The sequence below is a fragment of the Pan troglodytes genome, chromosome 6 (genome assembly GCF_028858775.2).
Source record: "Pan troglodytes isolate AG18354 chromosome 6, NHGRI_mPanTro3-v2.0_pri, whole genome shotgun sequence".
NCBI lineage: Eukaryota > Metazoa > Chordata > Mammalia > Primates > Hominidae > Pan > Pan troglodytes.
Window position 1 is genome coordinate 62,760,421 of NC_072404.2, and position 11,180 is coordinate 62,771,600.

Consider the following 11,180-nt stretch of genomic DNA (forward strand, 5'->3'; position numbering starts at 1 on the left):
TAAATTATTTGATATTTTAAAAATTATTGATTTGCCATGACTTTTAATGGCAAAAACCGCAATTACTTTTGCACCAACAAAATAATGTCTTTGGTTTTCTTTTCATGCTCTCTTTTCTTGTGTTTTCTTGTTTTGTTTTGTTTGCTTTTGTTGTTATATGCTTTGATTCCCATTTCTTTTCTTTCTTTTGTTTTCTTTTTTCTTTTTTTCTTTTTGAGATAGAGTTTCACTCTCATTTTCCAGGCTAGAGTGCAATGGCACCAACTCAACCTCCATCTCCCAAGTTCAAGCAATTCTCCTTCCTCAGCCTCCCGAATAGCTGGGATTACAGGCACTTGCCACCACATCTGACTAATTTTGTATTTTAGTAGAGACGGATTTTCTCCATGTTGGTCATGCTGGTCTCGAAATCCCGGCCTCAGGAGATCTGTCCCTCTCCGCCTCCCAAAGTGCTGGGATTACAGGAATAAGCCACCGTGCCCGGCCGCTTGATTCCTTTTTCTTTTGTGTGTATAGTACAAATTTTCATTTAGTTACCAAGAGATTTACATAACACATCTCATAGATATAACACTCTAGCTTACGATAATAACAATTCTACTTCGATACATAGAAAGACTCAACAGGTTTACTCTCTTCAATACATGATTTATGTTACACTTTACATTTTTTATATTGTGTATCTCATAATAAATTATTTAAGCTATATGTATTTTGGATACTTTTGTCTTGTAGCTTTTATCCCTAAGTTAAAAGTAATTCATGCACCACCATCACAGGTGTCATTAGTATTTTATTAATTTTTCTTCACCTATACCTAAATGATGATATAATTTAATTCCAATATTTATTTTATATATAATCTCACAGTATTCTAAAAAATTATATTGTTTTTTCTTTGGAATATTATTTTCTTGTGTTCATATGGTTGTATTGCAGATCTTATATTTTGTGTAATAGCAATAATATATTAATAACATAAATAACTTTACCTAGTATCTTTTAAATACTTTAAAAGGTTCTATTTTCATTAGACTTTTACTAATTCTTCTAATGTATTTTTTTGTGGAAATTTACTAATATACATTGCATGCCAATAATTAAAAATGCCAGATTTTCATAAGTTCATAGTCATATTTGAAAACTGTAGTTATTTAAAGAATTATTTTCTGATACATCTATGCTAATATTCCATATTTTATAAGTCAACATGTTTTATTTTTGTTTTTAAGTCCATTATACTGCATTTTTTTCGTACAGGTTTCTTTTGATTATTAAATTGTATTTTTGTTTTTAACATTACATTTATGATGTGGAAGGTAATTTTCACTCTGTATTATTTATAAAAATGTGGTGTTTAACAGGGCCAGGCACGGTGGCTTACGCCTGTAACCCCAGCACTTTGGGAGGCTGAGGCAGGCAGATCACCTGAGGTTGGGAGTTTGATACCAGCCTGACCGACATGCAGAAACCCAGTCTCTACTAAAAATACAAAATTAGCTGGGCGTGGTGGTGCATGCCTGTAATCCCAGCTCCTCGGGAGGCTGAGGCAGGAGAATTGCTTGAACCTGGGAGGTGGAGGTTGCAGTGAGCCAAGATCATGCCATTGCACTCCAGCCTGGGCAAGAAGAGTGAATCTCCGTCTTAAGAAAAAAAAAATGTGATGTTTAACTCAAATATAAATCCCTGGGTTTCACTTGGAGCAAATTTTAAAAAACAAGTATAAGTCAGATATTTCTTATTTTTGTTTGTTTGGATACGGAGTCTCGCTCTGTCACCCAGGCTGGAGTGCAGTGGCAGGATCCAGGCTCACTGCCACCTCTGCCTCCAGGTTCAAGCAATTCTCCTGCCTCAGCCTCCTGAGTAGCTGGGACTACAGGTGCACACCACCATGCCTGGCTAATTTTTTGTATTTTTAGTAGAGATGGCATTTCACCATGCTGGCCAGGCTGGTCTTGAACTCCTGACCTCATGATCCACCTGGCTCAATCTTCCAAAGTGCTGGGATTACAGGCGTGAGCCACCACGCCCAGCCCCGTAAGTCAGACATTTCTATTGCCTATAAAAGTTACTTATGTGATATTTGCGTGTATAAATATTGATCCATTTTCTTTATTAATTATCTTGTTTATTTCTTTTCTCAGGTGGTTGTCAGTGTTCTATTGTCTGGATGAGTAGTCAGAAAGGCAGTCTAAAATTACTGTCTATTTATTGTTTGAATCTATGTTATTGTGTGAGAAAAACACTTGGTATTTGAAGTAATTTTTGAAAAATGCAACTTTTTTTTAGAGTTGTAAATATTTGTGATTAAAAACATAAAATTACCATCTTAAACATTTTAAAGTTATATACTTAAGCTATATGTTTAGTACTTTTAAGTATATTTACATTATATGAAACATATCTAGATAATTTTATCTTTAAAAAGTACAATCTAATGTTCAATAAACTGTCTTCTCCTTCTCTCTTTTCCGCGTCTGAAGAACATCATTTTACTTTCTGTTTTGTCTGTCTCTTTTTGGCTATCTTATTTTAGTCAACATATTTTTTCCTGTGTCTTTAATTTTAACAAATAAGTTATTCTCCTCTCAGTTCAGATTCATCAGGAAATTGAATCATATCCAGAAGAATTAAAACTAAAAGACTAATATGTTTGTTAAAGCAATGCAGGTTGTCATACTAATAAACCCTACAATTTCAAAGGCTTAGCAAAATAATACATTTTCTGCACACACCACCTTCCCCTTTGGTTTACTTCTGGTTAAGAAAACTTCTTCATGATTATTTGGAGATTAGATTTTTTTCTAAATTTTATATCCACATTCTCCTCTTTCTAAAGCCAATAGATCAAAAAAGATGCAAAGAAGACACATTTGCTTTTTATCCACACATCACTTCCAGTCACTATGCTGAGCAGAGTCAAAGTGAGCAGAGCTCAGAATAGCAGTTTTCTGGCAGGACAGCCACTTCTTGGCAAAAAATGACACAATAAAAGCATAAATCTTTCATGGAAAGCTAACATGTTTTTAGCAAATTAAGCATATGCACGAATAAAATTCTTGTGGTAAAATAAAGATTCATTTTGTTGATTCTTATTGAGCTCAGGTAATAGCAAATAAAAAGGCAGCAAATATAGAGCAAAAAAAATTATTTGAAATAGAAATAATGTGGATTAAGATATTCTGTCAATTAAAGTAAAATATTTTTATCTCATACTAATCATCTTACCTATAGTTGTATAATATCAAATGCTACCTTTTATTAACAATTGTACTTCATATAAGTATTCCATTTATTTCACCCTTCTTCACTGTTTCAATGCCTTCTGCACTTCATATCAGTGAAAAACAGGCTGGCTGGTACCAGGAAATGGATGTGGTGCTATTGCTACTTTAAGAGTAATGATGAAGAGCACTTGTCTGAATTGTTCCCATGTGGCAAACACTGTTATATGGTCTAAAGTAAACACATTTATTATTTTCTTCTAAATTTACTGATGAAATACAATTCTCAGCTAAGGAAGACTTGATCTCATTCAAATACATTTTGTGAAATTTGGTTGACATTTCAGTGTCTTTGACTTAAATGGCGTATTGAAAATTTCTATGAATCCAAATAGAGTGTTATACATGAACAGTCTTTTATTAAAAACCTTTCTGGGTTGGGTGCAGTGGCTCATGCCTGTAATCCCAGCACTTTGGGAGGCCGAGGCGGGCGGATCAACTGAGGTCGGGAGTTCGAGACCAGCCTGACCAACGTGGAGAAACCCCGTCTCTACTAAAAATACAAAATTAGCTAGGCGTGGTGGCACATGCCTATAATCCCAGCTACTCGGAAGGCTGAGGCAGAAGACTGACTTGAACCCGAGAGGCAGAGGTTGAGTTGAGCCGAGATCACACCATTGCACTCCAGCCTGGGCAACAAGAGTGAAACTCGGTCTCAAAAAAAAAAAAAGAAAAAAAAAAGCCTTTCTCTTAAGATTCATAAAATTTCTTCATAATCTAGAAGAAATGTGTTAACTATGTTCCCAGTAATCAACTCTGAACACTGAGCATTCTTAGTTCCCAGTATTCACTCTGAGTCATTCAGAAGTATCTTTGTAAGGAGTCAGAAAAACGTGTTTGGGGAAGGGTCACAACATTGCACATAAATGCTTTCTACATGCACCTGTTAGGATCTTAATCTAATTGGTCTATCATTTGCATGGCTAGATAGTTACTGGATCTAGTCATACTATTTTGTGTTTTGCAGATAATGACATCTGTTACCTATAAGTTTCATACAACAATTTGCTCAGCTGAAACATGAATCTTTTGCTAATTTACCCGAAACTGAGGGACTAGATTTGCAATTTCTAATCTTTCAATGTTAGAGCAAAGTAGAGAAGAGTAATGTGTGTATGTGGTATGCATTTTCTTACTTAACTATTAAAATTCTTCTCATATTGCCTTGGACACTTTAGACAGCCACTCAAAAAATATTCCCCACTGTTTTTTTTTAGCCAGGATATTAGATTTCAAAAGGTCAAGGACTTAATAATTGGGCTAAGCCAAAATCTTGTCTTTGCTTCTTTCAAAGAGCATGGCAATTATGCCAAGCCATTGAAAGATGTGGATCTGATGACTTTTATTTGATTTCAAATGTTTTTTCTAATTGCTCTAATTGTCTTATTGTGTTAATCTAAAAGAGAACCTATCTACATAACAACTTATGCATTCACGAAATGTTCATGTTACGATGATCAAAGTTCAATATTGTATTATAGAATAGTAGAATAGTCTAAAATTAGAAAGCCAGATTATTATTAATAAATTCATTATTTTTTTCAACATTTCCAAATGTTGAAATTAAAGAATTGGCAAGGCTTTTTCATGATAAGTTCAATTCTAGGATAGTACTCACTGGTCTGCATGGTATTTTTTTCCTTTTTTTTTGGCAGGAGGGGATGGAGTTTTGCTCCTGTTGCCCAGGCTGGAGTGCAATGGCATGATCTTGGCTCACTGAAACCTTCGCCTCCAGGGTTCAAGCTAGTCTCCTGCCTCAGCCTCTTGAGTAGCTGAGATTACAGGCATGCACCACCATGCCCGGCTAATTTTATATTTTTAGTAGAGATGGGGTTTCTCCATGTTGATCAGGCTGGTCTTGAACTCACAATCTCAGGTGATCCACCCACCTCGCCCTCCCAAAATTCTAGGATAACAGGCATGAGCCACTGCACCCTGCAGGTATCTTTGTCATGAATTATGTAAATCCGAGTTACCAGGATGGTGCAGAAGTTCTAATGCAATCAGAATGAAAATGAATACGGCCTTGTTGGTAGACTATTGGTATCCCAGAGGCTGATCATTGACTTCAGCTGTGTAGACATTGCTTCATAATGCCAGGGAGCCCTTTCAACCAAGTTGCCTTTATTTCCCATTGATGAGGTCATGTTCTGGTCTCTGTTTTTCTTAAGCTGTCCCAGATGAGGGGTGATTATTTCTTGCATAAATGAGATCCCTCCTTTTTCCTCTGCAATGAGATCCTCCTATTCTCCTTACTGAAAGCAATATGTTGAAGGCAGAAATGGAGACAATATACAAATATATACCTTGCCATCTGGCCACCATAAACACTTTACGACATTGCTTACCAAGAAGTTTGATTAATTTCAGGGAAGCAGGGATATTTTTCTATGATGTGCTCTTTCTCTTAAAGCACCTCTGATTAAGTTTAGCCTAATCAAGATAATCTCTCATATGATAAAAAGGAAGCCAATACATTAGTAATATAAATACATGAATACGGTTTTGCCACAGTCACACACATTTTGTGATGCTCAAGAGAAAAGGATTACACAGCAGGTGTGCACTGAAGTGGGAACCTGAGGGTCATCTGAGAATTTTCCCTACCCACCTGAATAGATTTCTAAAATCACCTTTCAGTTGTTTTTGCTGTCTTTCTAAGTAAACAAAGATATCATCTGCAAATAATAATTAATTGAATTGCTTTTCAATTGTATTCATTAAAATAATTATCTTTTTCTGGCTTATATGAAATATTTCTTATTTGTAACATACATTCACATATATACAAATATATAGCAATACAAATGTATCCATTTTCATTTTTGTTAAATTTTTAAAATGGATGTTAAAGGTAATTTCTTTTCTGCTTGAAGTGTTTTTATTGTTTTATTCAAGAGTATTATCTCTGGAGTGAAAGTTGATACTGTTTTAATACTGGCTCTGCTATTGTGAGCAAGTTATTTCTCTCTCTGTCTCTTTTCTTTTTTTTTGTAAATTGAGGATAATAGTGACACCTTTGTTATTAAGTTACTTTGTCTATTAGTGCATTCTCACACTGCTGAAGAACACACCAAAGACTAGGTAAATTATAAAGGAAAGAGGTTTATTTGACTCACAGTTCAGCATGGCTGGGGAGGCCTCAAGAACCTTACAATAATGGGAGAAGGTGAAGGAGAAGCAGGTATCCTTTTCACTAGGTGATGGAGAGCAGGAAAAATTACCACTTATAAAACCATCTAAACTCATGAGAACTCACTCACTATCAAAAGAAGAGCATGAGTATCATTCTGCCTCTGGCCTCTTCCAAATCTCGTGCCCTTTTTATATTTCAAAACCAAACATGCTTTCCCAACAGTCCCCCAAGTATTAACTCAAGTTAGCATTAACCCAAAAGTCTAAGTCCAAAGTCTCATCTGAGACAAGGCAAATCCCTGGTACCTATGAGCCTGTAAATCAAAAGCAAGTTAGTAACTTCCAAGATACAATGGAGGTACAGGCATTAGATAAATTCTCCCATTACAAATGGGAGAAATTGGCCAAAACCAAAGAGCTACAGGCCCCATGCAAGTTTGAATTCCAATGGGGCAGTCATTAAGTCTTAAAGCTCTGAGATGTTCTCATTTGACTCCATGTCTCACATGTGGATCATGCTGATGCAATGGGTGGGCCCTCCTGGCCTTGGGAAGCTCCTTTATGGACTGGATTGTGTGCCTGTGGCTTTTCTAAGTGCACAGTGCAAGCTCATGGTGAATCTGTTATTTAGGGGTCTGGAGTATAGTGGCCTTCTCACAGCTCCAGTAGGCAGCTTCAGTGGGGACTCTGCATGAGGGCTCCAACCCCACATTTCCCTTCTGCATTGCCCTATCACAGGTTATCCATGAGGGCTCTGCCCCTGTGGAAGACTTCTGCCTGAACATCCAGGCATTTTTATACATCCTCTGAAATCTAGGCAGAGGTTTCTAGAGCTCAACTCTTGTCTTCTGTGCACATGCATGGCCAGTACCACATGGAAGCCACCAAGGCTTGAGGATTGCACTTTCTGAAGAAACAACCCAAGCTGTACTTTGGCCCCTTTTAGCCACAGCTGGATCTGGAGCAGCTGGGATGCAGGGCACCCAGCCCCAAGGCTTCATAAAGCAGTGGGGCCCTCCCTGGGCCTCGACCATGAAACCGTTTTTTCCTCCTAGGGTTCCTGGCCTGTGATAGAAGAACCTGTCTCAGATCTTTGACATGACCTGAAGACATTTTCCCCATTGTCTTGGCTGTTAACATTCAGCTTCTCTTTTCTTTTGTAAATTTCTGCAGTGGCTTGATTTTCTTTCAAAAAAAATGGGGTTTTATATTCTACCTCATGGTCAGGTGCAAACTTTCCAAACTTTTATGTTCTGCTTCCATTTTAAAAATAAGTTTCTCATCTCCATCTGAGACAACCTCAGCCTGGACTTTATCATCTATATCACTATTAGCATTTGGGTCAAAAGCATTCAACAAGTCTCTAGGAAGTTCCAAACTTTCCCACATTTTTCTATTTTTTTCTGAGTTCTCTAAACTGTTTCAACCTCTGCCTATTACCCAGTTCCAAAGTCACTTCCACATTTTCAACTGTCTTTATAGCAGTGCCCCACACTACCTGTATTAATTTTCTGTATTAGTTTGTTTTCACACTACTATAAAGTTACTACCAGAGAATGGGTAATTTATACAGAAAGGAAGTTTAATTTACTCACAATTCTGCATTTCTGGGGAGGTCTCAGGAAACCTACAGTTATGGTGGAAGGCAAAGGAGAAGCAAGTACCTTCTTTACTAGGCAGCAAGAGAGAGGCAGAGCAGAAAAAAACACCACATATAAAATCACCAGATCCTTTGAGAACTCACTTACTATCATGAGAACAGCATGGGGGAAAATTACCCCCATATTCCAGTCACCTCCCACCAAGTCCCTCCCTTGAAACATGGGGATTACAATTTGAGATAAGATTTGGGTGGGATAAAATTTTACAGTAACAAATTCAATACAAGTCACAGAATATAGATTTTTTTGAGAATCTCTGAGGTTTCCAGGTTTCTCTTTAATTATCCACCTTATTAAAATAATATTTTTTGTTTCAATATTGTTCTTCTGAAAATGCATGCAAACACACACAAACACACTCACTTGCTACATAACTTTCACATATATATATATATAATTTTTTTTTAATGGTGTCTCACTCTGTCATCCTGGCTGGAGTGCAGGTCTTCCACCTTGGCTCACTGCAACCTCTGCCTCCCGGGACCAAGCGATTCTCCTGCCCCAGGCTCCCTAGTCGCTGGGAATACAGGCACGTACCACCACACCCAGCTAATTTTTTGTATTTTTAGTAGAGATGGGGTTTCATCATGTTGGCCAGGCTGGTCTTGAACTCCTGACCTCAAATTATCTGCCCCACTCAGCCTCCCAAAGTGCTGAGATTACAGGCATGAGCCACAGTGCCTGGCTGATATATCTTTAGAGTAATATATTTATATATATAAGTCTCTGTAAATCAAAACAAAATGTCTGTTTTTGTTTGTCAGCAGAGAGGCCACATGTACAAAAAATATACAAAACAATTTTTAAAAAATATTTAATCAAGACTCAGAAATGTATATTAATTATACTCATGCAATTTTTATGACCATAAAATGACCCTATGGTTAGTAATAATTCAATTGCACATATTAAAATAAAACTGTATAATGAGATTGTAATACAAAGGATAAATACGTGCTCGAGTTGAGGAATACCTCATATACGCTGCTGTGATAATTAACTAATGTATGCCTGTGTTAAAATATCTCATATATGCCATAAGTGTGTATGCACACTATCCACCCACAAAAATTTTTAAAAAATCTAAATAGGGTAAAAAAGAATACAAATTTGATCTATGAGAAAAAAATTATTCTACTTATTTGCAGTTTAAACCACTGGCAGGACAGGCATGGTGACCCACGCCTGTAACCCCACCAATTTGGGGCACTGAGGCGGGTGGACCACCTGAGATCAGGAGTTAAAGACCAGCCTGTCCAACATGGTGAAACCCCATCTCTACTAAAAATACAAAAGTAGCCAGGCGTGGTGGAATGTGCATGTAATCCCTGCTACTCGGCAGACTGAAGGCAGGAGAATCGCTTGGACCCAGGAGGTAAAGTTTGCAGTGAGCCGACATCATGCCACTGCACTCCAGCCTAAGCAACAGAGCAAGACTCCATTTCAAAACAAACAAACAAACAAACAAACAAACAAACAAACAAACAACAAACACTGGCAAAAAAGAGATTACTAGAGATGTCATTCCGCTACATTAACAAATAGTACATTGTTACCATCTTTTACTTAGAACCTTAAAATGGGACCCATTAAATTTGATGACAAATTAACACTTCATTCAAAGCACAATAGTTTTAACACATTAAAAACAACTTTGTTTAATGAAAAAATCAAGTTGACACATAATCTTTAAAAATTTTTTAAATTTATTGCATTTTATTACATAAACGTACAATTGATAAAAAACAATCTCTGCTATCTCTGATGAAACAACTGATCAAATACTTTCACAAACAATGGGAAGAGACAACATGACGGAATCTGAGACTTGAGTTACATTATTATTTGCTTTTCAGAAACTATTTTTTTTATAGAAGAAAGAAGCATACCTCGAAGGTAATTAGAAATCTCCAAAAAATCTACTTCTTTAACATGTATATGGTGCTAGCTTTGGATCTCTTTTACACTCAACCCTCTGATTTCGTGTAATGTATGAAGTTTCAGTGCCTTCATTCTTTCTACTGTGACTCCTCAGATGTTTATATAGACTTAATTTTTGATTTAATATGTTTTCCCCATTTACTGGTTCTGCAAAAATATTTAGTACAAACTGGTGTTTTCTAAGCTGTAGGTTTTGAACAAATGTTTTTCACATTCATTACGTTTAGACTTTCTCTCCAATATAAATTCTCTAATGTTCAACAAAGTTTGAGCATCTTCTTCAGATCTTCAAATTTTTCCTTTAATATAAAATGTGTACAATAAAATCTGTAATGGAAGTAAAGGTACAGCAATCCTCTTTAAGTTTGTATGTTTGTCTTCAGAAAAACTAGTCTTTACTTTAAAGGCCTATATTTTCCAAAAGGTCTTTTTACAGTAATCACATTTATATATATTTTTTTGAGACAGAGTCTTGCTCTGTCACCCAGGCTGTAGTGTAGTGGCTCTATCTCAGCTCACTGCAACCTCTGCCTCCCTGGTTCAAGCAATTCTCCTACCTTGGCCTGCCGAGTAGCTGGGATTACAGGTGCACGCCACCACACCCGGCTAGTTTTTCTATTTTTAGTAGAGATGGAGTTTCACCATGTTGGACAGGCTGGTCTTGAACTCCTGACCTCAAGATCCACCGACCTTGGCCTCCCAAAGTGCTGGAATTATAGGCATGAGCCAACACACCTGACCTATAATCCCTTTATTAAGTATAAACTTTCTGATATTGAGTAAGATGTGACCTGATATTAATGGCTTTTCACATTCTTTGTATTTGTACAATTTTTCTCTAGCATAAATGCTTTCCTGTACCATAAGGTGTGAGAATTTGTTAAAAGTTTTGCCACATTCTTCATATTTGTAGGAGTTTTCTTCAGTATAAATTATCTTACTTACCATAACGTGTGACTACCATTTAAAGGCCTTGCCACATTTAACACATTTCTAGAGTTTCTCACCAGTATGATTTCTCTTTTTTAGAAAAGTTTGAGGTGTGCTTAAATGCTCTGTCACATTTTTATGTATGCAGAGTTTCTCTCCAGTATAAAATTTTTTAGTGAGTAAGCATGGAGAACCAGTTAAAGGGTTTGCCACATTTTTTTCTACAATT